This window comes from Strongylocentrotus purpuratus, unplaced genomic scaffold, assembly GCF_000002235.5.
Source record: "Strongylocentrotus purpuratus isolate Spur 01 unplaced genomic scaffold, Spur_5.0 spur5_scaffold_10, whole genome shotgun sequence".
Lineage (NCBI taxonomy): Eukaryota > Metazoa > Echinodermata > Echinoidea > Camarodonta > Strongylocentrotidae > Strongylocentrotus > Strongylocentrotus purpuratus.
Genome location: NW_022145595.1, coordinates 207,361 through 230,427, shown reverse-complemented (window position 1 = coordinate 230,427; position 23,067 = coordinate 207,361). Strand labels below are relative to the sequence as shown.

Here is a 23,067-nt window from a genome sequence, read left to right as displayed (position 1 = left end):
TCTGGTCTTCATTTCCATAGCCTCTAGCACAGGCTTTATATTTGGGTCGTCTAGTTGATCTTTCCTCATCTCAGACAGTCTCTTCTCATTTGTCATCATTATTACACGTGCTTTGGCTGTTTCTTCCTTGAACTCGCACTCCAGTCCTCTTCCACACTGGCCACATGGTCTTCTCGACAATGCATCTGCATTTCCATGACTTCTACCAGCCCTGTGAATGATCTCTATATCATAAGCTGCGATGACCTCAAGCCATCTTGCCAGCTGTCCTTCAGGGTTTTTGAAATTCGTTAGCCACCTTAAAGCTCCGTGATCCGTTCTCACCGTTACATGTCGACCGTAGAGATATTGTCTGAAATGCTTCAAGTAAACGACAACTGCAAGTAGTTCCCTCTTGTAACGCAGTAGTTCCGTTCTGCCTTACTTAGCACTTTACTTCCATAAGCAATTACTCTTTCCTTTCCATCTTGTACTTGTGACAACACTCCTCCAATCCCATCCTTACTGGCGTCTGTGTCAAGAATGAATGCACCTTCCGTATTCGGGTATCCAGAATAGGTGCAGTAATCAATCTTCTTTTCAACTCTTCAAACGCATCCTGACAGACAGAGCTCCATTCGAACTGTCCGGCACGGCGCTTTTCCGTGAGTTGATGAAGAGGTTTGGCTATACTAGCAAAACCTTCAACAAAACGTCTGTAGTAAGATGCAAGACCGAGAAAACTTCTAACTTCCGTCACATTCTTCGGCGTCGGCCATGTTTTTACAGACTCAACCTTCTCTGGCTGTGTTGAGACTCCCTTGCTTGATACTTCATGTCCGAGATAGGACACCTTCTTCCTGAACAGAAAGCATTTCTTTGGTTTTAACTTTAAGTTGGCTTGTCGTAGTCTATAGAATACTTGACGTAACCGTGAAAGTTCCTCTGGTATCGATTTACCAAAGATAATCAAATCATCTAAGTAGACAAGTAATGTCTCCCAATGCAATCCGGTTAGTACTTTATCCATCAATCTCTCAAAAGTGGCTGGGGCGTTACAAAGTCCAAAAGGCATCACGTTCCATGAGTAGAGTCCACCATCAGCTACGAAAGCTGATTTTTCCTTAGCATCTTTGCTTAAGCCTACTTGCCAGTATCCACTTGCCAAGTCCAGGGTTGAAAACCACTGCGCTCCTGACAAAGCATCCAATGTTTCGTCTATACGAGGTAGGGGGTAGGCGTCCTTGATCGTGGCAGCATTCAGTTGCCGATAATCCACGCAAAATCTCTGAGTTCCGTCCTTTTTCTTTACGAGTACAATGTTTGAAGCCCATGGACTATCAGTTGGTTCAATAAGACCTTTCTGTAGTAGCCCTTCCACTTGCTCCTTGATTTCGTCTCTCTGCCCAAAAGGGTGCTTGCGTGGTCGTTGTCTAATTGGTCGCTGAGTTCCAGTATCTATCTTGTGTTGTACCAAATTAGTCCTTCCAATATCATCATCTCCTCTTGAGAATACATCCTGAAATTCCGTCAATAACTTTGCCACGTCTTGGCGATACTGATCTGGTATTCCTTCTGTACTTCTCTTTAGCAAATCCCTCAAATGTTCCGGAACTTTTCCATCACCGACAGTGGTGTACTTGGGAACTTCTTGTACTTCACTTGTATCTATTACGGTCATCATAGCGATTGGTGTGTTCTTCTTTATTACTTTGTTGGAAGTAGATGGGTTGAATACTCTAACAGGCACTAACTCCTCCCCTGTCTTGATTAGAGTTCTAGCTGTAATGAGTCCTTTCTTCACTAATTGTTGTTGAACATTTCCAGCCTCTATTAAACCTAGGGTGTTAGATTTAATTCGATCTCCTTCCTTCATTGATCCAAGTATTACAGCTTCATGTCCTGCGGGGATTGTAGTAGTTTCTGACGCAGTTATGCGGCAGGATAGTCTTTCTCCACTTTCATTCTTGCACTCTACTTTCCCCCATTTTGTGGTGAGTTGGAAATTAGTCAGATCAATGCTAGCCCCCATTCTTGTTAGATTGTCCAAACCGAGGATTCCATCACTACTCACATCTGCTACCAAAACTGTAATTACTCCTTTATTTGGTCCTATCTTCATCTCATGAGTTATTGCTCCATAAATGGCTAATGGTGAACCATCTGCTAACTGTGCACTTATGCAACGATGTTGCAGAGGGGGTCTATCTTTTTCATCTAATTGTTCATATGATCGTCTAGAAATGTAAGAATCTGAAGCACCAGTATCAACTAGAAATTTGTATTCCTTGTCCTGAATGTGCACTGGAACATAAAGACCATCAACATTTTGATTTATACTGGGTATGAAACTTGTCTTTGTTTTGCTAGTTTGGGTCTCAATTAATTTTGGACGATTGGCCGCGCCACGACCCTTTGGGGCGACCACTTGTCGTTTGACTGACGCTGATATCTTTGTCTTGACCAGTTAGATTCACCACTTGGATAGTTCCTTCCTCTTTGATCCATTTGTTTCTCACGGCATTCCCTTGCGAAATGGCCAGGTTTCTCACAATAGAAACATGTTTGGGTTTTCACATCAAATCTTCCTTCATGCGCTGTTTGGCTTGGTCTTTGATTAGTTCCTGGTTTCTTCAGATATCCCTGACATCTTTCCTTGTTAGGTTGACTTTCCATAGCTTGGCCTAGGACTTTGTTGACTTCATCTTTGATCATCTTCTCTAGATCCACTTCAGAGCCGATTCCTCTATTGTAAGTAGGCTTAACCTTCCATCCATTCCTCTCAGTCTCCGTCTGTAGAAATGTCTCAGTGGTTATTGCTGCTTGAATTACCTCATCTAAGCTTGTTGCCTTAGCATGAAATATTCCCATACGAATCTCACTACTACGAATAGCATCAGTAAAATGAATCCTAGCTAGTCTATCGACCCCTTGATTTTCAAAGTTTGGATATGCCTTATCAGTTAGTTCCCTAATATGACGTCCTAGTTCCTGGAGTGATTCTCCTTGTCGTCGCTTACGATTCCTCAGTTCCAACAGATAGCTTTCTGCCTGTTTGGCAGAAGAGAACCTAAATGACAGTTTACTCTTTATTTCTTCAAAGTTCCACTTGGTGCCTCTTTGTTCTTCTAGTAATCTCAGAGCTTGACCTCTCAAGCTAGCAGCTAGATACTTGGCAGATTCCTCATCTTTCCAGTTGTTGATTTCGCAACAAGATTCAAAGTGCGAGGCGTAGTCTTTCCAGTCGGTACTTCCATCATACTTGTCCGGCATGATCAGTGGTCGATGAGTAGCTTCCCGAATTCTATCTTCTTTGGCATAGCGGATATCATCATTCTTCTTTTGTGTTTCCATCTGGTTAGTTTCTTCATTAGGTTTCCTCGTCTTTGATTCATCGACATGAGATATTCCTTTCTCGTCTCTATTTTGGACTTCCATTCCTTCCAGTCGTCTATTTGGTTTGGAGTTGAATTCCACTTCATCATCTGAAGAATCAGATAGTTCTTCCGTGGTGGAGTCTGGGCCAGCACGCCTCTTCCTGGTTTCTTTGTCAACTTCATCATTTGCCCCATTAACTTCGTTAGTTGGCTTAATATCCGACTTTGTAATTTCTCTGACCTACTCTTCTTTTTCTTTGAACTTTTTGTACTAGACATTGTCTCATCTGAGGAGCAACTTAGCTCATCTATTTCTTTCTTAGACTCTGGTACCTCCGCCATAATAATCATCCCACTTCTGACACCAAATTTGTGGCGGCCGCCCCCGCCTCCGTCTCCAACCTCGACCTCTACGTCGGGATTATTCTCTTTCCAGCTGGGGAAACTGATTCTTTATATCTGTCAGGATATTCGTCAGCCGACATTATTTATAATGTCCGAGCGGTTAGAGTAATTAGATCTTATCTTTTATTTGAGGAAAGACGGGGGAAGCTACAATACTTATTAGGTGGTCTGTTATCAACAGACCACCTATTGATTTCGTCAGAATTTTCTTTCTTCTTTATTATTATTATTATTATTATTTCTTTATTTTTATTTATTTCTTCACTTTTTTGTGTGTCGGATAACGTAAGATTGGTTATGTCAATTTGATTCAATTTTGGCACAGTCATAGGTCATTATCATGAGACGTGACAGGAACATTTTTAAGGTCATTAGGTTATCGTGACGTCATCCAGGCGCCATTTTGTGAAATCACGTTATCCATCATATCTTCATGATGCATCAGCAAAGGTCATTCATATTCATATCACATATACTTTAGGTCAAGGGTCAACAGGTCATGTCATCAAAGGTCACATAAAGGTCATGACGCGCGCGTATGTGCGCGTCAAAATTTAAAATTGCTCAAAATCACTAAACTATTAAACGAGAGTACGAATCAGGTCATTTTAAGCATTTCAAAATTTTCCGTCCGTAAGTGTCCCCGCGCGCGGTGTGCGCGCTCACAGCGCGCGGAAAAGGTCAAATTCAAAATGTTTACATGATTTGGATTCCTCTTAACGTAATTGACAATTAACATTAATTTCAGTCACTCTTCATATTTCATAAGGCCGTGAGCGTGCGTCAAAGTTCAAAATCCGCGCGTACTGCTATGGGCAATATAGTGCAAATTTGATCAAAAACATGCCATTTTAAAAATCGAAATAGCTCTTCAGATAGTCCATTGACCCCCAATTTTTATATCATGGTTGGAGAAAGCATGAGTTGGAGATATGATTTCATACCACCCTGACTCGTACAAAGTGAAATAAAGTCATCATATTGGCATCTAAACTCAAACAAATGTATTTTGTTGATGACGTCATTTTTGTCTTTGTTTATTTGAGATTATCTCACTTATCGGTGATCGATTTTCTCCCAGATTTTGATATGTTGTAGCTGAGATAATTCTCTATCAGAAATATGTCATTTATTTTTCATTTATCTGACGTCATCATAGTAAAATATTCGATTAAAGGCAACAATGCATAATTTGTCATATTTGCGTGTTATGTCTATGGGAGGTCACTTTTTTCAAAACATGCATCTGCATGACAATGTGTTTTGACCAGTATCTCGGTTATTATTCAACAGTTTTCTCCCAAATTTTAGTTTGTTATAGCTGAGACTATTTGCTATCTAAATATTTCCTCATTTTTTCAATAAGATGTCAGGATCATGTTTATACTCATCATCGTCATCATCATCATCAATATCATCATTATCATCATCATCATCATCAATGTCACCATCATCATCATCATCATGGTCTGAAGATGATGATCATCAACATCACCATGATCATGATCATTATCATCATCATCATCATCATGGTCTGAAGATGATGATCATCAACATCACCATGATCATGATCATTATCATCATCATCATTAACATTATCGTTTTTATCATCATATAACATTTTTATTATCATGATCATCATCACCTTTACTATCATGATCATCATCATGTTCATCATGATCATCATTATTTACATGTCTATATAACTTCTCCCATTCTCAAATCTATCATAAGACATAGACAGACCACCTTATTCGTCTTCGTGACGAATTAAATTTCTAGTATTTTAATTGAATTTGTACAAAAACACAATTCAATTAAAATAAATTTGTGACCACTATTTTGTGTGCACGATTACTCAAAACTGAACCGTCCAATTTCTTTCAAATTTGACACAGTCATAGGTCATCATCTTAAGACGTGACAGGAACATTTTCAAGTTTATCAAAATATCGTGACGTCATCCAGGCGCCATTTTGTGAAGTACTCTGAAAAACAACTCATGATCATATCTTCATAACCGTAAATCATTTCTCATTCATATTTATAACGATTAAGGTCAATATCCGTCCGGTCAACTTGAGGTCAATAAACGCGCGCGTACGCGTACGTCCGCACGTTGGTGCGCGTAAAAATAAAAAATGCTCATAATCACTTTTTAATCAAATTAGAGTACGTTTTAGGCCATTTCAAGCATTTCGAAAATTTTGCGTGCGCAAACCTTTGCGCGCGCATAAATTTGCGCGCACGTTTTTGTTCGTAATGATCGAACGCAAACTAAAATCGTCATTTTTTGTCTATCATAGTATTGCCCATTTTTTTCCGAACAATTTGATACCATGTTTATCTCTTTATGACCATTAATAACGAAATGAGCGTCCGTTTAAGGTAAATGTCTGTGCGTGCGAGCTCTTGTAATACATAGCATATATGGTCAAAAACATGCCTATACGAAATACATTATAGCTCTTTAGGATGCAAGTTGACCCCACATTTTTTGCGTGTCAAACTCGTGAGAAATAATCGAGCCAGTTGTAAATAACATCGCGCACCAGCTGCTGGTGACAATGACAATGTAATGCGCACCATGCACGAACTCTATTGTGACGTCACAATCAGACCCTTTGCACACTATTTGCAGTGTATCGAAAATTCGTCAAGCACTGGATGTACAGTGCTTGTTTGACGATGTTTTTGCAACTTCTAATGCTAGGAAATCCTGTGGAGTGTAGGCTACATAATTTATAAGATAGTAATTTATAATTGATAAGATAGTATAAGATAGTAAGAGTTTCTTGTTTACTCTAGATATCTGATGTGGTTAATAATAGTAATATTTACTGCCTAATTCAGGGCAATACGACTTGCCATATATCATCCTCACCTTAGGTTCAGGCGATATACGTCATATTGCCCAGAAGGCAGTCAATATTACTTAATTATGCATCATCATAATTGCTCAATATTTCGTTCATCAGTTCAGCTCATCAGTTTAGTTCAGTTCATCAGTTCATCCGTTTAGCTCATCAATTCAGTTCATTTTACATCAGTTCATTTATCAGTTCATGAGTTTATCAGTACTTCATTCATCAATTCATATCTTAATACAATAAATACATCATTTTACATTAACATAATTCATGGGGTAATTAAATTGAAGATGAGCATGATCATAATAATTGAAGACAGACCACCTAATTCGTCCCCATGACGAATTAAATTTCTAGTTAGGTGGTCTGTCGTTTTCGACAGATCACCTATTGTTTTCGTCAGAATTTTCTTTCTTTATTTATTTATTATTATTATTATTTATTTTTATTTCTTCCCGTTTTTTGTTTATCGGTTAACTCAAGATCGGTTGTTTTAATTTCTTTCAATTTTGACACAGTCATAGGTCATTGTCATGAGACGTGACAGGAACATTTTCAAGGTCATCAGGTTATCGTGACGTCATCCAGGCGCCATTTTGTGAAATCACGTTATCCATCATATCTTCGTGATGCATAAGCAAAGGTCATTCATATTCATATCACATATACTTCAGGTCAAGGGTCAACAGGTCATGTCATCAAAGGTCACATAAAGGTCACGACGCGCGCGTACGCGTGCGTCAAAATATTAAAATGCTCAAAATCACTTAACTATCAAAGGAGAGTACGAATCAGGTCATTTTAAGCATTTCAACATTTTCCGTCCGTAAGTGTCCCCGCGCGCGTTGCGCGCGCTCACAACGCGCGGAAAAGGTCAAATTCATTTGTTTTACATGATTTATATTCCTCTTACCGTAAATGACAATTTACATTAATTTCAGTCACTCTTGACCTTTCATAAGGCCGTGAGCGCGCGTCAAAGTTCAAAATCCGCGCGTGCTGCTATGGGCACTATAATGCAAATTTGATCAAAAACATCCCATTTTAAAAATCAAAATAGCTCTTCAGATAGTCAATTGACCCCAACTTTTATATCATGGTTGGAAAAAACATGAGTTGGAGATATGATTTCATGTGTCATTTGACCCTCAATTAACTCATGACGCCATCATAATGGCCTCCGAACTCAAAATTTCAATTTGCATATTATGACGTCAACATATTTTTATAAAATTGATTGTATCTCTGTAAATATTAATTCATTTTCTTTCAAATTTTGATATGTTCTACCTGAGAATATTGTCTACAAATGCAGTCTCCACGATATTTCATTTTGACAAGGGCATCATGGCGTATTTTTTGCGATTAAAGCAGGCATGTCAATTTTTCACATTTTGCGTGTATTCTCTATGAGACATGACTTTTTCTCAAAACTGGATTCTACATTCTCGTCTTTCGCGAGCAATATCTCCATCGTTTTATCTTTGTTTATGCTGAGCTTTGAGTATGATGTAGCTGAGAGAATGAGCTATCACGAGTGTGCCCTTTATTTTTCGATCAGATGCCGGGATCATGCTCATATTTCACTTATAAAGTGGGATTTGTGAATTCTATTTTCCGTTTACGTGTAATCTCTATGGGAAATGTTTTGGCATATCGGTAACGCACTTGACTTCCGACCTCGAGGTCCCTGGTTCGAGTCCGGGAGTCTCCAACAATTTTTTTCTTTCTTTTTTTTTTTCTTTTTTGACTTTTCAATGATCATAAAATTGAAAACAGACCACCTAATTCGTCCCCATGACGAATTAAATTTCTAGTATTTTAATTGAATTTGTACAAAAACACAATTCAATTAAAATAAATTTGTGACCACTCTTTTGTGTGCACGATTACTCAAAATTGAACCGTCCAATTTCTTTCAAATTTAAGACAGTTATAGGTCATCATCTTAAGACGTGACAGGAACATTTTCAAGTTCATCAACATATCGTGACGTCATCCAGGCGCCATTTTGTGAAGTGCTCTGAGAATCAACTCATGATCATATCTTCATAACCGTAAATCATTTCTCATTCATATTTATAAAGATTATGGTCAATATCCGTCCGGTCAACTTAAGGTCAATTAACGCGCGCGTACGCGTCCGTTCGCGCGTCGGTGCGCGCGAAAATAAAAAATGCTCATAATCACTTTTTGATCAAATTAGAGTACGTTTTAGGCCATTTCAAGCATTTCGAGAATTTTGCGTGCGCACACCTTTCCGCGCGCATAAATTTGCGCGCACGTTTTTGTTCGTAATGGTCGAACGCAGCCTAAAAATGCCATTTGTTGTCTTACATAATATTGCCCATTTTTTCCGAACAATTTGATACCATGTTTATCTCTTTATGACCATTAATAACGAAATGAGCGTCCGTTCAAGGTAAATGTCTGTGCGTGCGAGCTCTTTTAATACATAGCATATGGGCAAAAACATGCCTATACGAAATACATTATTAACCGTATAGAACAAATATTATTGCTCGATCTGAAAAGTCAACGGCAAAATGCGTGGGAAAGTAGTGAGCAATAATCGAGCCAGTTGTACATTTCATCGCGCACCGGCTGCTGGTGACCATGACAATGTATATTACGCATATAACAAAATGCGCACTATGAGCGAACTCCATTGTGACGTAACAATCACACCCTAGGCATACTCTTTGCAGTGTATCTCTGTAAATGTTGATCAATTTTCTTCCAAATTTTGATATGTTTTAGCTGAGACAATTTTCAACAAATGCCGTCGCCACGACTTTTCACTTTGACAAAAGCATCATGACGTATTTTCGCGATTAAAGGAGGCATGTCAATTTTTCACATTTTGCGTGTATTCTCTATGGGACATGACTTTTTCTCAAATCTGGATTCTACATTCCTGTCTTTTGCGAGCAATATCGCCGTTTTTTGCGCTTGGTTTTTGTTGATTTTTGAGTATATTGTAGCTGAGACTTATATGCTATCTAAATATTTCCTCACTTTTTTCAATCAGATGTCAGGATCACGCTTATGATCATGATCATCATCATTATCATAATGATGATAATCATCCCCATCAAAATCTTCATGATCATGATTATCATCATCATTATCATTATTATCATCGTCATCATCATCACCATTATCATCATCATTATCATAATGATGATAATCATCCTCATCAACATCATCATTATCATGATTATCATCATCATGATTATCATTATCGTCATCATGACAATAATGATAATCATGATTAAGAAGTTTATTTTCAATACTTTGTGTCATATTCATTAGGCCTACTTATTTTAATATTTGTTTGCATTAAATTTGATCATGATCATTATGAATCATGATAATTTCTCAATATTTCGTTCATCAGTTCAGCTCATCAGTTTAGTTCAGTTCATCATTTTATCCGTTTAGCTTATCAATTCAGTTCATTTCACGACAGTTCAATCTATCACTTCATCAGTTCATTAGTACTTCATTCATCAATTCATATCTCAATACATCATTTTACATTAACATCATTTTATTGGGTAATTGAATTGAAGATGAGCATGATCATAAGAATTGAAGACAGACCACCTTATTCGTCTTCGTGACGAATTAAATTTCTAGTATTTTAATTGAATTTGTACAAAAACACAATTCAATTAAAATAAATTGTGACCACTTTTTTGTGTGCACGATTACTCAAAATTGAACCGTCCAATTTCTTTCAAATTTAATACAGTCATAGGTCATCATCTTAAGACGTGACAGGAACATTTTCAAGTTCATCAACATATCGTGACGTCATCCAGGCGCCATTTTGTGAAGTGCTCTGAGAATCAACTCATGATCATATCTTCTTAACCGTAAATCATTTCTCATTCATATTTATAACGATTATGGTCAATATCCGTCCGGTCAACTTAAGGTCAATAAACGCGCGCGTACGCGTCCGTCCGCGCGTCGGTGCGCACAAAAATAAAAAATGCTCATAATCACTTTTTGATCAAATTAGAGTACGTTTTAGGCCATTTCAAGCATTTCGAAAATTTTGCGTGCGCACACCTTTCCGCGCGCATAAATTTGCGCGCACGTTTGTGTTCGTAATGGTCTTACGCAACCTAGAATCGCCTTTTTTGTCTATCATAGTATTGCCCATTTTATTCCGAACAATTTGATACCATGTTTATCTCTTTATGACCATTAATAACGAAATGAGCGTCAGTTTAAGGTAAATGTCTGTGTGTGCGAGCTCTTGTAATACATAGCATTTATGGGCAAAAACATACCTATACGAAATACATTATTAACTGTATAGAAAAAATATTATTGCTCGATCTGAAAAGTCAACGGCAAAACGCGTGTGAAACTAGTGAGCAATAATTGACCCAGTTGTACGTTTCATCGCGCACCAGCTGCTGGTGACAATGACAATGTATATTACGTGTATAACAAAATGCGCACTATGCCCGAACTCCATTGTGACGTAACAATCACACCCTAGGCAAACTGATTGCAGTGTATCGAAAATTCGTCAGCATATTTTTGGAAAATTGATTGTATCTCGCTTAATGTTGATCAATTTTCTTCCAAATTTTAATATGTTGTAGCTGAGATAATTCTCTATCAGAAATATGTCATTTATTTTTCATTTCGATGACGTCATCATAGTGAAATATTCGATTAAAGGCGACAATGCATAATTTGTCATATTTGCGTGTTATGTCTATGGGAGGTCACTTTTTTCAAAACATGAATCTGCATGACAAGGTGTTTTTACCAGTATCTCGGTTGTTATTCAACAGTTTTCTCCCAAATTTTAGTATGTTGTAGCTGAGACTATTTGCTATCTAACTATTTCCTCATTTTTCAATCAGATGTCAGGATCATGCTTATGCTCATCATCATCATTAACATTATTGTTTTTATCATCATATAACATTGTCATTATCATCATCATCATCACCTTTACTATCATGATCATCATCATGGTCATCATGATCATCATTGTTTACATGTCTATATAACTTCTCCCATTCTCAATTCTATCATAAGACTTAGACAGACCACCTTATTCGTCTTCGTGACGAATTAAATTTCTAGTTTACGTTCGTTTCGTCGAAATATACGACTATGAAGGAGTACCAGTCAAGAAGAAAGACAAAGTGTTTATAGACTCATAATTTCAGTTTCAAGACAAAAGAAAATGGTCAATTTTTATTAATGCATGTACTTCAAATATTTACATCTTTATATCACCACTGTCACAAATACCTTGTGCTCATAGTTATACTTAATGAAATTTATACGATTGTCGTTATTATATTCGGATACATGTAATAAAGTAAAGGCAATGATTCATTGGGATTTATGGGACTTGGGAGTTTTCCTCTTTGTTTAATTCCATAGCGTCATAGGGGGAGAGGTGGACTTAGAATATTCCTGCATCTTAATTATAGTGGTTCATTAATTCCAGCATCTTAATTCCAGCGTAGACTTCCTTGTGTACCTTTATATTCCAGGGAGGGAGAGAGATCTTATGTGTGGTACCAGTTCCGACGAGCGCCCAATTCCAAGACAAGTCCTTAGGTGGGGGGGGGGGGGGGGGGGGGATTTCCAGGGAGAGACTAAATAGTTCTGATTCCGACGAGCGTCTAATTCCCTCTCCTCGCGTTTCAGAAATGTTACGGGTTATAAAGGCATAATGCGGACGTGGGGGAAATCGATGCGCTAAGCGATCTTGGAAAGCACACGCGCAGCGAAAATGGACTTAACATGAAGACTGTGCTAGTTCAGAGCAAAATATCTAAGTAAATCTCTTATTTTCCCATTAATTATATACAACACTCTGAATGACATAGTTGCAGTAAATATTAACAAGTTACATTGTCTAAACAACTTTCCATCCAAATTCATGTGATAGATTGATAAACAATTACAGTATAACATCTTAAAGCATTTCAATAATGGATCCAAATGTCAATCGCTCGTATGCAAATTATTAACGTAAACATTGTGCGTCGGTGTATGATGACGCGCTTTAAAACAACAATCATTTCAGTTAGGCCTCTTTGTTACGTCACGACCGCGGAGCGGATCGTTACAATATTTACATCGTTTATAACATTTATGCAGAACAGTAACAAAAATAACCCTCAACCGTTTCCAAGACACGGGCCATGACGTAACATTGACACTGGTCAATAAAGCGCACTTTGTGCGCATGCTCAATGATGACGTCAGTCTTTAACTTCAAATAGGTTGAACGATGATGTCTTTCGCCTACGACCATACCATGCTGAATATACCGGTTCTCGTCCGATCACCGAAGTCAAGCAGCGTAGGGCCTGGTTAGTACTTGGATGGGAGACCGCCTGGGAATACCGGGTGTTGTAGGCATTTTTTTTAATTTTTTTTTTTGGGGAATTGTTTTTGCTTGAGGTGACGCCCTTGACATGCTGAAACCCTCCTCTTACCTTCCCTTTCCCTCTGTTTTTGGGGGGTTTCTTTTTAAATTTATTTATTTATTTGTTTCTAATCTTTTGGCAGGGTACGTAGCCCATTCACCAACAAGTAGTGGTCTTCCATGGGGCCCTGAATGAACATATTTACATCGTTTATAACATTTATGCAGAACAGTAACAAAAATAACCCTCAACCGTTTCCAAGACACGGGCCATGACGTAACATTGACACTGGTCAATAAAGCGCACTTTGTGCGCATGCTCAATGATGACGTCAGTCTTTAACTTCAAATAGGTTGAACGATGATGTCTTTCGCCTACGACCATACCATGCTGAATATACCGGTTCTCGTCCGATCACCGAAGTCAAGCAGCGTAGGGCCTGGTTAGTACTTGGATGGGAGACCGCCTGGGAATACCGGGTGTTGTAGGCATTTTTTTTAATTTTTTTTTTTGGGGAATTGTTTTTGCTTGAGGTGACGCCCTTGACATGCTGAAACCCTCCTCTTACCTTCCCTTTCCCTCTGTTTTTGGGGGGTTTCTTTTTAAATTTATTTATTTATTTGTTTCTAATCTTTTGGCAGGGTACGTAGCCCATTCACCAACAAGTAGTGGTCTTCCATGGGGCCCTGAATGAACATATTTACATCGTTTATAACATTTATGCAGAACAGTAACAAAAATAACCCTCAACCGTTTCCAAGACACGGGCCATGACGTAACATTGACACTGGTCAATAAAGCGCACTTTGTGCGCATGCTCAATGATGACGTCAGTCTTTAACTTCAAATAGGTTGAACGATGATGTCTTTCGCCTACGACCATACCATGCTGAATATACCGGTTCTCGTCCGATCACCGAAGTCAAGCAGCGTAGGGCCTGGTTAGTACTTGGATGGGAGACCGCCTGGGAATACCGGGTGTTGTAGGCATTTTTTTTAATTTTTTTTTTTGGGGAATTGTTTTTGCTTGAGGTGACGCCCTTGACATGCTGAAACCCTCCTCTTACCTTCCCTTTCCCTCTGTTTTTGGGGGGTTTCTTTTTAAATTTATTTATTTATTTGTTTCTAATCTTTTGGCAGGGTACGTAGCCCATTCACCAACAAGTAGTGGTCTTCCATGGGGCCCTGAATGAACATATTTACATCGTTTATAACATTTATGCAGAACAGTAACAAAAATAACCCTCAACCGTTTCCAAGACACGGGCCATGACGTAACATTGACACTGGTCAATAAAGCGCACTTTGTGCGCATGCTCAATGATGACGTCAGTCTTTAACTTCAAATAGGTTGAACGATGATGTCTTTCGCCTACGACCATACCATGCTGAATATACCGGTTCTCGTCCGATCACCGAAGTCAAGCAGCGTAGGGCCTGGTTAGTACTTGGATGGGAGACCGCCTGGGAATACCGGGTGTTGTAGGCATTTTTTTTAATTTTTTTTTTTGGGGAATTGTTTTTGCTTGAGGTGACGCCCTTGACATGCTGAAACCCTCCTCTTACCTTCCCTTTCCCTCTGTTTTTGGGGGGTTTCTTTTTAAATTTATTTATTTATTTGTTTCTAATCTTTTGGCAGGGTACGTAGCCCATTCACCAACAAGTAGTGGTCTTCCATGGGGCCCTGAATGAACATATTTACATCGTTTATAACATTTATGCAGAACAGTAACAAAAATAACCCTCAACCGTTTCCAAGACACGGGCCATGACGTAACATTGACACTGGTCAATAAAGCGCACTTTGTGCGCATGCTCAATGATGACGTCAGTCTTTAACTTCAAATAGGTTGAACGATGATGTCTTTCGCCTACGACCATACCATGCTGAATATACCGGTTCTCGTCCGATCACCGAAGTCAAGCAGCGTAGGGCCTGGTTAGTACTTGGATGGGAGACCGCCTGGGAATACCGGGTGTTGTAGGCATTTTTTTTAATTTTTTTTTTTGGGGAATTGTTTTTGCTTGAGGTGACGCCCTTGACATGCTGAAACCCTCCTCTTACCTTCCCTTTCCCTCTGTTTTTGGGGGGTTTCTTTTTAAATTTATTTATTTATTTGTTTCTAATCTTTTGGCAGGGTACGTAGCCCATTCACCAACAAGTAGTGGTCTTCCATGGGGCCCTGAATGAACATATTTACATCGTTTATAACATTTATGCAGAACAGTAACAAAAATAACCCTCAACCGTTTCCAAGACACGGGCCATGACGTAACATTGACACTGGTCAATAAAGCGCACTTTGTGCGCATGCTCAATGATGACGTCAGTCTTTAACTTCAAATAGGTTGAACGATGATGTCTTTCGCCTACGACCATACCATGCTGAATATACCGGTTCTCGTCCGATCACCGAAGTCAAGCAGCGTAGGGCCTGGTTAGTACTTGGATGGGAGACCGCCTGGGAATACCGGGTGTTGTAGGCATTTTTTTTAATTTTTTTTTTTGGGGAATTGTTTTTGCTTGAGGTGACGCCCTTGACATGCTGAAACCCTCCTCTTACCTTCCCTTTCCCTCTGTTTTTGGGGGGTTTCTTTTTAAATTTATTTATTTATTTGTTTCTAATCTTTTGGCAGGGTACGTAGCCCATTCACCAACAAGTAGTGGTCTTCCATGGGGCCCTGAATGAACATATTTACATCGTTTATAACATTTATGCAGAACAGTAACAAAAATAACCCTCAACCGTTTCCAAGACACGGGCCATGACGTAACATTGACACTGGTCAATAAAGCGCACTTTGTGCGCATGCTCAATGATGACGTCAGTCTTTAACTTCAAATAGGTTGAACGATGATGTCTTTCGCCTACGACCATACCATGCTGAATATACCGGTTCTCGTCCGATCACCGAAGTCAAGCAGCGTAGGGCCTGGTTAGTACTTGGATGGGAGACCGCCTGGGAATACCGGGTGTTGTAGGCATTTTTTTTAATTTTTTTTTTTGGGGAATTGTTTTTGCTTGAGGTGACGCCCTTGACATGCTGAAACCCTCCTCTTACCTTCCCTTTCCCTCTGTTTTTGGGGGGTTTCTTTTTAAATTTATTTATTTATTTGTTTCTAATCTTTTGGCAGGGTACGTAGCCCATTCACCAACAAGTAGTGGTCTTCCATGGGGCCCTGAATGAACATATTTACATCGTTTATAACATTTATGCAGAACAGTAACAAAAATAACCCTCAACCGTTTCCAAGACACGGGCCATGACGTAACATTGACACTGGTCAATAAAGCGCACTTTGTGCGCATGCTCAATGATGACGTCAGTCTTTAACTTCAAATAGGTTGAACGATGATGTCTTTCGCCTACGACCATACCATGCTGAATATACCGGTTCTCGTCCGATCACCGAAGTCAAGCAGCGTAGGGCCTGGTTAGTACTTGGATGGGAGACCGCCTGGGAATACCGGGTGTTGTAGGCATTTTTTTTAATTTTTTTTTTTGGGGAATTGTTTTTGCTTGAGGTGACGCCCTTGACATGCTGAAACCCTCCTCTTACCTTCCCTTTCCCTCTGTTTTTGGGGGGTTTCTTTTTAAATTTATTTATTTATTTGTTTCTAATCTTTTGGCAGGGTACGTAGCCCATTCACCAACAAGTAGTGGTCTTCCATGGGGCCCTGAATGAACATATTTACATCGTTTATAACATTTATGCAGAACAGTAACAAAAATAACCCTCAACCGTTTCCAAGACACGGGCCATGACGTAACATTGACACTGGTCAATAAAGCGCACTTTGTGCGCATGCTCAATGATGACGTCAGTCTTTAACTTCAAATAGGTTGAACGATGATGTCTTTCGCCTACGACCATACCATGCTGAATATACCGGTTCTCGTCCGATCACCGAAGTCAAGCAGCGTAGGGCCTGGTTAGTACTTGGATGGGAGACCGCCTGGGAATACCGGGTGTTGTAGGCATTTTTTTTAATTTTTTTTTTTGGGGAATTGTTTTTGCTTGAGGTGACGCCCTTGACATGCTGAAACCCTCCTCTTACCTTCCCTTTCCCTCTGTTTTTGGGGGGTTTCTTTTTAAATTTATTTATTTATTTGTTTCTAATCTTTTGGCAGGGTACGTAGCCCATTCACCAACAAGTAGTGGTCTTCCATGGGGCCCTGAATGAACATATTTACATCGTTTATAACATTTATGCAGAACAGTAACAAAAATAACCCTCAACCGTTTCCAAGACACGGGCCATGACGTAACATTGACACTGGTCAATAAAGCGCACTTTGTGCGCATGCTCAATGATGACGTCAGTCTTTAACTTCAAATAGGTTGAACGATGATGTCTTTCGCCTACGACCATACCATGCTGAATATACCGGTTCTCGTCCGATCACCGAAGTCAAGCAGCGTAGGGCCTGGTTAGTACTTGGATGGGAGACCGCCTGGGAATACCGGGTGTTGTAGGCATTTTTTTTAATTTTTTTTTTTGGGGAATTGTTTTTGCTTGAGGTGACGCCCTTGACATGCTGAAACCCTCCTCTTACCTTCCCTTTCCCTCTGTTTTTGGGGGGTTTCTTTTTAAATTTATTTATTTATTTGTTTCTAATCTTTTGGCAGGGTACGTAGCCCATTCACCAACAAGTAGTGGTCTTCCATGGGGCCCTGAATGAACATATTTACATCGTTTATAACATTTATGCAGAACAGTAACAAAAATAACCCTCAACCGTTTCCAAGACACGGGCCATGACGTAACATTGACACTGGTCAATAAAGCGCACTTTGTGCGCATGCTCAATGATGACGTCAGTCTTTAACTTCAAATAGGTTGAACGATGATGTCTTTCGCCTACGACCATACCATGCTGAATATACCGGTTCTCGTCCGATCACCGAAGTCAAGCAGCGTAGGGCCTGGTTAGTACTTGGATGGGAGACCGCCTGGGAATACCGGGTGTTGTAGGCATTTTTTTTAATTTTTTTTTTTGGGGAATTGTTTTTGCTTGAGGTGACGCCCTTGACATGCTGAAACCCTCCTCTTACCTTCCCTTTCCCTCTGTTTTTGGGGGGTTTCTTTTTAAATTTATTTATTTATTTGTTTCTAATCTTTTGGCAGGGTACGTAGCCCATTCACCAACAAGTAGTGGTCTTCCATGGGGCCCTGAATGAACATATTTACATCGTTTATAACATTTATGCAGAACAGTAACAAAAATAACCCTCAACCGTTTCCAAGACACGGGCCATGACGTAACATTGACACTGGTCAATAAAGCGCACTTTGTGCGCATGCTCAATGATGACGTCAGTCTTTAACTTCAAATAGGTTGAACGATGATGTCTTTCGCCTACGACCATACCATGCTGAATATACCGGTTCTCGTCCGATCACCGAAGTCAAGCAGCGTAGGGCCTGGTTAGTACTTGGATGGGAGACCGCCTGGGAATACCGGGTGTTGTAGGCATTTTTTTTAATTTTTTTTTTTGGGGAATTGTTTTTGCTTGAGGTGACGCCCTTGACATGCTGAAACCCTCCTCTTACCTTCCCTTTCCCTCTGTTTTTGGGGGGTTTCTTTTTAAATTTATTTATTTATTTGTTTCTAATCTTTTGGCAGGGTACGTAGCCCATTCACCAACAAGTAGTGGTCTTCCATGGGGCCCTGAATGAACATATTTACATCGTTTATAACATTTATGCAGAACAGTAACAAAAATAACCCTCAACCGTTTCCAAGACACGGGCCATGACGTAACATTGACACTGGTCAATAAAGCGCACTTTGTGCGCATGCTCAATGATGACGTCAGTCTTTAACTTCAAATAGGTTGAACGATGATGTCTTTCGCCTACGACCATACCATGCTGAATATACCGGTTCTCGTCCGATCACCGAAGTCAAGCAGCGTAGGGCCTGGTTAGTACTTGGATGGGAGACCGCCTGGGAATACCGGGTGTTGTAGGCATTTTTTTTAATTTTTTTTTTTGGGGAATTGTTTTTGCTTGAGGTGACGCCCTTGACATGCTGAAACCCTCCTCTTACCTTCCCTTTCCCTCTGTTTTTGGGGGGTTTCTTTTTAAATTTATTTATTTATTTGTTTCTAATCTTTTGGCAGGGTACGTAGCCCATTCACCAACAAGTAGTGGTCTTCCATGGGGCCCTGAATGAACATATTTACATCGTTTATAACATTTATGCAGAACAGTAACAAAAATAACCCTCAACCGTTTCCAAGACACGGGCCATGACGTAACATTGACACTGGTCAATAAAGCGCACTTTGTGCGCATGCTCAATGATGACGTCAGTCTTTAACTTCAAATAGGTTGAACGATGATGTCTTTCGCCTACGACCATACCATGCTGAATATACCGGTTCTCGTCCGATCACCGAAGTCAAGCAGCGTAGGGCCTGGTTAGTACTTGGATGGGAGACCGCCTGGGAATACCGGGTGTTGTAGGCATTTTTTTTAATTTTTTTTTTTGGGGAATTGTTTTTGCTTGAGGTGACGCCCTTGACATGCTGAAACCCTCCTCTTACCTTCCCTTTCCCTCTGTTTTTGGGGGTTTCTTTTTAAATTTATTTATTTATTTGTTTCTAATCTTTTGGCAGGGTACGTAGCCCATTCACCAACAAGTAGTGGTCTTCCATGGGGCCCTGAATGAACATATTTACATCGTTTATAACATTTATGCAGAACAGTAACAAAAATAACCCTCAACCGTTTCCAAGACACGGGCCATGACGTAACATTGACACTGGTCAATAAAGCGCACTTTGTGCGCATGCTCAATGATGACGTCAGTCTTTAACTTCAAATAGGTTGAACGATGATGTCTTTCGCCTACGACCATACCATGCTGAATATACCGGTTCTCGTCCGATCACCGAAGTCAAGCAGCGTAGGGCCTGGTTAGTACTTGGATGGGAGACCGCCTGGGAATACCGGGTGTTGTAGGCATTTTTTTTAATTTTTTTTTTTGGGGAATTGTTTTTGCTTGAGGTGACGCCCTTGACATGCTGAAACCCTCCTCTTACCTTCCCTTTCCCTCTGTTTTTGGGGGGTTTCTTTTTAAATTTATTTATTTATTTGTTTCTAATCTTTTGGCAGGGTACGTAGCCCATTCACCAACAAGTAGTGGTCTTCCATGGGGCCCTGAATGAACATATTTACATCGTTTATAACATTTATGCAGAACAGTAACAAAAATAACCCTCAACCGTTTCCAAGACACGGGCCATGACGTAACATTGACACTGGTCAATAAAGCGCACTTTGTGCGCATGCTCAATGATGACGTCAGTCTTTAACTTCAAATAGGTTGAACGATGATGTCTTTCGCCTACGACCATACCATGCTGAATATACCGGTTCTCGTCCGATCACCGAAGTCAAGCAGCGTAGGGCCTGGTTAGTACTTGGATGGGAGACCGCCTGGGAATACCGGGTGTTGTAGGCATTTTTTTTAATTTTTTTTTTTGGGGAATTGTTTTTGCTTGAGGTGACGCCCTTGACATGCTGAAACCCTCCTCTTACCTTCCCTTTCCCTCTGTTTTTGGGGGGTTTCTTTTTAAATTTATTTATTTATTTGTTTCTAATCTTTTGGCAGGGTACGTAGCCCATTCACCAACAAGTAGTGGTCTTCCATGGGGCCCTGAATGAACATATTTACATCGTTTATAACATTTATGCAGAACAGTAACAAAAATAACCCTCAACCGTTTCCAAGACACGGGCCATGACGTAACATTGACACTGGTCAATAAAGCGCACTTTGTGCGCATGCTCAATGATGACGTCAGTCTTTAACTTCAAATAGGTTGAACGATGATGTCTTTCGCCTACGACCATACCATGCTGAATATACCGGTTCTCGTCCGATCACCGAAGTCAAGCAGCGTAGGGCCTGGTTAGTACTTGGATGGGAGACCGCCTGGGAATACCGGGTGTTGTAGGCATTTTTTTTAATTTTTTTTTTTGGGGAATTGTTTTTGCTTGAGGTGACGCCCTTGACATGCTGAAACCCTCCTCTTACCTTCCCTTTCCCTCTGTTTTTGGGGGGTTTCTTTTTAAATTTATTTATTTATTTGTTTCTAATCTTTTGGCAGGGTACGTAGCCCATTCACCAACAAGTAGTGGTCTTCCATGGGGCCCTGAATGAACATATTTACATCGTTTATAACATTTATGCAGAACAGTAACAAAAATAACCCTCAACCGTTTCCAAGACACGGGCCATGACGTAACATTGACACTGGTCAATAAAGCGCACTTTGTGCGCATGCTCAATGATGACGTCAGTCTTTAACTTCAAATAGGTTGAACGATGATGTCTTTCGCCTACGACCATACCATGCTGAATATACCGGTTCTCGTCCGATCACCGAAGTCAAGCAGCGTAGGGCCTGGTTAGTACTTGGATGGGAGACCGCCTGGGAATACCGGGTGTTGTAGGCATTTTTTTTAATTTTTTTTTTTGGGGAATTGTTTTTGCTTGAGGTGACGCCCTTGACATGCTGAAACCCTCCTCTTACCTTCCCTTTCCCTCTGTTTTTGGGGGGTTTCTTTTTAAATTTATTTATTTATTTGTTTCTAATCTTTTGGCAGGGTACGTAGCCCATTCACCAACAAGTAGTGGTCTTCCATGGGGCCCTGAATGAACATATTTACATCGTTTATAACATTTATGCAGAACAGTAACAAAAATAACCCTCAACCGTTTCCAAGACACGGGCCATGACGTAACATTGACACTGGTCAATAAAGCGCACTTTGTGCGCATGCTCAATGATGACGTCAGTCTTTAACTTCAAATAGGTTGAACGATGATGTCTTTCGCCTACGACCATACCATGCTGAATATACCGGTTCTCGTCCGATCACCGAAGTCAAGCAGCGTAGGGCCTGGTTAGTACTTGGATGGGAGACCGCCTGGGAATACCGGGTGTTGTAGGCATTTTTTTTAATTTTTTTTTTTGGGGAATTGTTTTTGCTTGAGGTGACGCCCTTGACATGCTGAAACCCTCCTCTTACCTTCCCTTTCCCTCTGTTTTTGGGGGGTTTCTTTTTAAATTTATTTATTTATTTGTTTCTAATCTTTTGGCAGGGTACGTAGCCCATTCACCAACAAGTAGTGGTCTTCCATGGGGCCCTGAATGAACATATTTACATCGTTTATAACATTTATGCAGAACAGTAACAAAAATAACCCTCAACCGTTTCCAAGACACGGGCCATGACGTAACATTGACACTGGTCAATAAAGCGCACTTTGTGCGCATGCTCAATGATGACGTCAGTCTTTAACTTCAAATAGGTTGAACGATGATGTCTTTCGCCTACGACCATACCATGCTGAATATACCGGTTCTCGTCCGATCACCGAAGTCAAGCAGCGTAGGGCCTGGTTAGTACTTGGATGGGAGACCGCCTGGGAATACCGGGTGTTGTAGGCATTTTTTTTAATTTTTTTTTTTGGGGAATTGTTTTTGCTTGAGGTGACGCCCTTGACATGCTGAAACCCTCCTCTTACCTTCCCTTTCCCTCTGTTTTTGGGGGGTTTCTTTTTAAATTTATTTATTTATTTGTTTCTAATCTTTTGGCAGGGTACGTAGCCCATTCACCAACAAGTAGTGGTCTTCCATGGGGCCCTGAATGAACATATTTACATCGTTTATAACATTTATGCAGAACAGTAACAAAAATAACCCTCAACCGTTTCCAAGACACGGGCCATGACGTAACATTGACACTGGTCAATAAAGCGCACTTTGTGCGCATGCTCAATGATGACGTCAGTCTTTAACTTCAAATAGGTTGAACGATGATGTCTTTCGCCTACGACCATACCATGCTGAATATACCGGTTCTCGTCCGATCACCGAAGTCAAGCAGCGTAGGGCCTGGTTAGTACTTGGATGGGAGACCGCCTGGGAATACCGGGTGTTGTAGGCATTTTTTTTAATTTTTTTTTTTGGGGAATTGTTTTTGCTTGAGG

General features: G+C 40.1%; 21 non-coding genes across 21 annotated transcripts; all 21 read left to right on the top strand.

Annotated features, from left to right (window-relative positions):
• The first annotated feature begins 12,926 nt into the window (after window positions 1-12,926).
• Window positions 12,927-13,045, top strand: LOC115921921. The gene has a single exon (XR_004063188.1). It is a non-coding gene; the product is annotated as a 5S ribosomal RNA (ribosomal RNA).
• Window positions 13,046-13,425: 380 nt separating this feature from the next.
• On the top strand, window positions 13,426-13,544 carry LOC115921920. Its single transcript, XR_004063187.1, has one exon. It is a non-coding gene; the product is annotated as a 5S ribosomal RNA (ribosomal RNA).
• Window positions 13,545-13,924: 380 nt separating this feature from the next.
• Window positions 13,925-14,043, top strand: LOC115921919. The gene has a single exon (XR_004063186.1). It is a non-coding gene; the product is annotated as a 5S ribosomal RNA (ribosomal RNA).
• A 380-nt stretch (window positions 14,044-14,423) lies between these two features.
• Window positions 14,424-14,542, top strand: LOC115921918. The gene has a single exon (XR_004063185.1). It is a non-coding gene; the product is annotated as a 5S ribosomal RNA (ribosomal RNA).
• Window positions 14,543-14,922: 380 nt separating this feature from the next.
• Window positions 14,923-15,041, top strand: LOC115921917. The gene has a single exon (XR_004063184.1). It is a non-coding gene; the product is annotated as a 5S ribosomal RNA (ribosomal RNA).
• Window positions 15,042-15,421: 380 nt separating this feature from the next.
• LOC115921915 lies at window positions 15,422-15,540 on the top strand. The gene has a single exon (XR_004063182.1). It is a non-coding gene; the product is annotated as a 5S ribosomal RNA (ribosomal RNA).
• A 380-nt stretch (window positions 15,541-15,920) lies between these two features.
• Window positions 15,921-16,039, top strand: LOC115921914. Its single transcript, XR_004063181.1, has one exon. It is a non-coding gene; the product is annotated as a 5S ribosomal RNA (ribosomal RNA).
• Window positions 16,040-16,419: 380 nt separating this feature from the next.
• On the top strand, window positions 16,420-16,538 carry LOC115921913. The gene has a single exon (XR_004063180.1). It is a non-coding gene; the product is annotated as a 5S ribosomal RNA (ribosomal RNA).
• A 380-nt stretch (window positions 16,539-16,918) lies between these two features.
• LOC115921912 lies at window positions 16,919-17,037 on the top strand. The gene has a single exon (XR_004063179.1). It is a non-coding gene; the product is annotated as a 5S ribosomal RNA (ribosomal RNA).
• Window positions 17,038-17,417: 380 nt separating this feature from the next.
• LOC115921911 lies at window positions 17,418-17,536 on the top strand. The gene has a single exon (XR_004063178.1). It is a non-coding gene; the product is annotated as a 5S ribosomal RNA (ribosomal RNA).
• Window positions 17,537-17,916: 380 nt separating this feature from the next.
• Window positions 17,917-18,035, top strand: LOC115921910. Its single transcript, XR_004063177.1, has one exon. It is a non-coding gene; the product is annotated as a 5S ribosomal RNA (ribosomal RNA).
• A 380-nt stretch (window positions 18,036-18,415) lies between these two features.
• LOC115921909 lies at window positions 18,416-18,534 on the top strand. The gene has a single exon (XR_004063176.1). It is a non-coding gene; the product is annotated as a 5S ribosomal RNA (ribosomal RNA).
• Window positions 18,535-18,914: 380 nt separating this feature from the next.
• LOC115921908 lies at window positions 18,915-19,033 on the top strand. The gene has a single exon (XR_004063175.1). It is a non-coding gene; the product is annotated as a 5S ribosomal RNA (ribosomal RNA).
• A 380-nt stretch (window positions 19,034-19,413) lies between these two features.
• On the top strand, window positions 19,414-19,532 carry LOC115921907. The gene has a single exon (XR_004063174.1). It is a non-coding gene; the product is annotated as a 5S ribosomal RNA (ribosomal RNA).
• A 379-nt stretch (window positions 19,533-19,911) lies between these two features.
• LOC115921906 lies at window positions 19,912-20,030 on the top strand. The gene has a single exon (XR_004063173.1). It is a non-coding gene; the product is annotated as a 5S ribosomal RNA (ribosomal RNA).
• Window positions 20,031-20,410: 380 nt separating this feature from the next.
• LOC115921904 lies at window positions 20,411-20,529 on the top strand. Its single transcript, XR_004063171.1, has one exon. It is a non-coding gene; the product is annotated as a 5S ribosomal RNA (ribosomal RNA).
• Window positions 20,530-20,909: 380 nt separating this feature from the next.
• Window positions 20,910-21,028, top strand: LOC115921903. Its single transcript, XR_004063170.1, has one exon. It is a non-coding gene; the product is annotated as a 5S ribosomal RNA (ribosomal RNA).
• Window positions 21,029-21,408: 380 nt separating this feature from the next.
• Window positions 21,409-21,527, top strand: LOC115921902. The gene has a single exon (XR_004063169.1). It is a non-coding gene; the product is annotated as a 5S ribosomal RNA (ribosomal RNA).
• A 380-nt stretch (window positions 21,528-21,907) lies between these two features.
• On the top strand, window positions 21,908-22,026 carry LOC115921901. The gene has a single exon (XR_004063168.1). It is a non-coding gene; the product is annotated as a 5S ribosomal RNA (ribosomal RNA).
• Window positions 22,027-22,406: 380 nt separating this feature from the next.
• On the top strand, window positions 22,407-22,525 carry LOC115921900. The gene has a single exon (XR_004063166.1). It is a non-coding gene; the product is annotated as a 5S ribosomal RNA (ribosomal RNA).
• A 380-nt stretch (window positions 22,526-22,905) lies between these two features.
• LOC115921899 lies at window positions 22,906-23,024 on the top strand. Its single transcript, XR_004063165.1, has one exon. It is a non-coding gene; the product is annotated as a 5S ribosomal RNA (ribosomal RNA).
• The last annotated feature ends 43 nt before the right edge of the window (window positions 23,025-23,067 follow it).